The 2,500-nt window shown below is 45.8% G+C and overlaps 1 protein-coding gene across 1 annotated transcript in view; it reads right to left on the bottom strand.

Moving 5' to 3' along the window:
* The window catches only part of LOC138961696 (adhesion G protein-coupled receptor B1-like), a gene marked incomplete in the record, with an annotated part of 72,384 nt that overhangs the window by 49,750 nt on the left and 20,134 nt on the right, over nt 1-2,500 (bottom strand).

Here is a 2,500-nt window from a genome sequence, read left to right as displayed (position 1 = left end):
GTAATGAGAATGTATTCAACGATTGGTGCAAAGGCTGATTGGTTCTTTGATCCTGCATGGCCAGAGGATGTTCAGAATAGCCTTGCATTAAACAATGGAACCCAAAGATGTGTTGAACTTGAAAGGTATCACTTTATTTGTTCAGGATGGAACCACATGGTAACTGTCAAAAACATGGCGAACATCGACTGCCCCGGATGTGCTGTTCGATCAAGAGTTACTTCCCTTGATGTTAGTCGCGAGTAGGCCTACATGATTATGTACACTAATCATGTCATTTCCAAACATCTCCCTTTCTTTTTGAGTTCAAAAGTAACTTGAGAACTGTTCTGGTACTAGTGACTGTGATTTCAAGTTCCTGGATTTTGTTGTTGTTGTTGTTGACCTTTTAGTCAATATTAATAATAACTGAAAAACTCAAATCATTTTTTTTTTCATTAACTCTAAATCTCAGTCACTCTTCATTCATGCCATTATACATGTATCAAACAAAGAAATGACATATTGCATACTGTCTTTCACACATTTAGTTACCTTACTAAATAATGTTTCTTGGACAATGGAAATTCAGCGTCTCAAGTAACCCAAATGAACTGAAATAAACGTTAATACTGTTCCTTGAAATGCTGTCTTTCCATTTCAATTTCAAATATCAATATTGCTATTTCTCACTATCATGACCCAAATCAATACAAATCAAGATGTTTAACTTTTTCAACTTAGTTTGCATTAATACGGTCATGATATTATGCACACAACAAATTTCTGGCTCACGGCTCAAATAATAAAACAAAACACAGAATGGGTTGCATCAGCAACGCTCTGCAAGGCACCACCACCTCTACACTACAGAGCAAAATCGGGCACCTCAGAAGCTGCTAAGCTTATTTCTTCTTAACAACATCTTGACGATAGCGAATGGGCACTTTGGCAATGAAGCCTCTGGATGCACGAGTTCCATGTCTTGTTGGGCTCCTGCTAGCCTCTGTGCTCTGGTGAGTGGATGTGATGTCCTCAGAATCTGCTGGTTCAATGTCCTGGGAATTATCAGGTGACGTGACGACCTTAGGACATGCTGACGTGACATTCTGGGGATCATGTGATGCTTGACCTTGCTCGACAGGTAAGGGTGCAAAGGTTACCTGCCTTGGAGTCTGCATGTGTTGAAGGTGTTGTCGGTTGCGACGGAACACACCACCTGGCGTGTTCACCAAATATGTCCGGTTCCTGGCGTCTGCTGCGACGACTGTACCGTCAGCTTTCCACGGTGTTTCACCTGGACTGGAGCCAAGTAGGACTGTGTCTCCGGGTTGTAGCGGTGATAAGGCTGTAGCACCTTTACGCCTGCCTCAGCCTCGCCATTTGCCTGCGGGAACCCTGGACTGCTTGTGCGATGTTCAAAGTCGTACTCCTCTGCGAAGTCTTTGAACTGTCGACATTGGAACTGAGGGCCATTGTCAGAAACGATGACCTCTGGGATGCCATATGTTGCAAAGATCAGACGAAACTTGTTGATAACTGCGGTGGATGTGGTAGAGTGTAACTGACGAACTTCTAGCCATCTGGAATAATAGTCAGTCACCACCAGAAAATCCCTACCATGGCGCGAACACAGGTCTGCCCCTAGTTGCTGCCATGGGCGTTGCGGCAACTCTGTAGGACGAAGTGGCTCATGTTTCTGGGCTGGTCGTTCTTCTCTGCACACACTGCAGGAATTGACAAGTTCTTTCAACTGTGTGCCCAGTCCTGGCCACCACACTGTAGCCTGTGCATTTTGCCTGCATTTGTTCAGTCCTTGGTGAGTCTCATGAAGCTTCTGAAGAACGTTCTTCCTCTCTTTGGATGGGACAACGATTCGATCATTATAGACTAACAGACCATCAACTAGTGAGAGCTCTCCCTGCACTAGCTGGTATGGCCTGAACTGCTCGTTGACTGTAGACGGCCAACCATTCAGTGTGTAGCTGATCACTTTCTGGAGTTCTGGGTCATGCACTGTGGCTGCACGTAGAGCGTCCATACGTCTTGAAGTCACTGGCTTGCTTGTCATGACGGAGTCCACGTACGCTGTGACCTCGTCACTCAGTTCTTCATCCTCAGATGAGTGGGGAACAGGTTTCCTTGAGAGTGCGTCTGCTATGACCAATTCTTTCCCTGGAACATGACGGACCGCAAAGTTGAATCTCATGAGACGAAGTAGAAGTCTCTGACAACGAATGGGTGTATTGTCGATATCTTTCGACGACATGAGTGGTACCAACGGCTTGTGGTCTGTCAAGAGTTCGAACCTGTCCAGACCGATGAGATACTGTGAGAATTTCTCACAAGCGAAGACTGACGCCAGACACTCTTTCTCAATCTGACTGTATCTGCGTTCCGCTTCTGTCAGCGTTCTTGAGGCATACGCAATGGGTACGAGATTATCGTCGATCCACTGCATCAGTGCAGCTCCCAGGCCGTAGCTACTACTGTCTGCACTCACCACCGATTTCCTGTCTGG

This window comes from Littorina saxatilis, linkage group LG3 (assembly GCF_037325665.1).
Source record: "Littorina saxatilis isolate snail1 linkage group LG3, US_GU_Lsax_2.0, whole genome shotgun sequence".
Classification (NCBI taxonomy): Eukaryota; Metazoa; Mollusca; class Gastropoda; order Littorinimorpha; family Littorinidae; genus Littorina; species Littorina saxatilis.
Note: the sequence above shows the minus strand (reverse complement) of the source record. Positions and strands in the feature narration are given on the sequence as shown.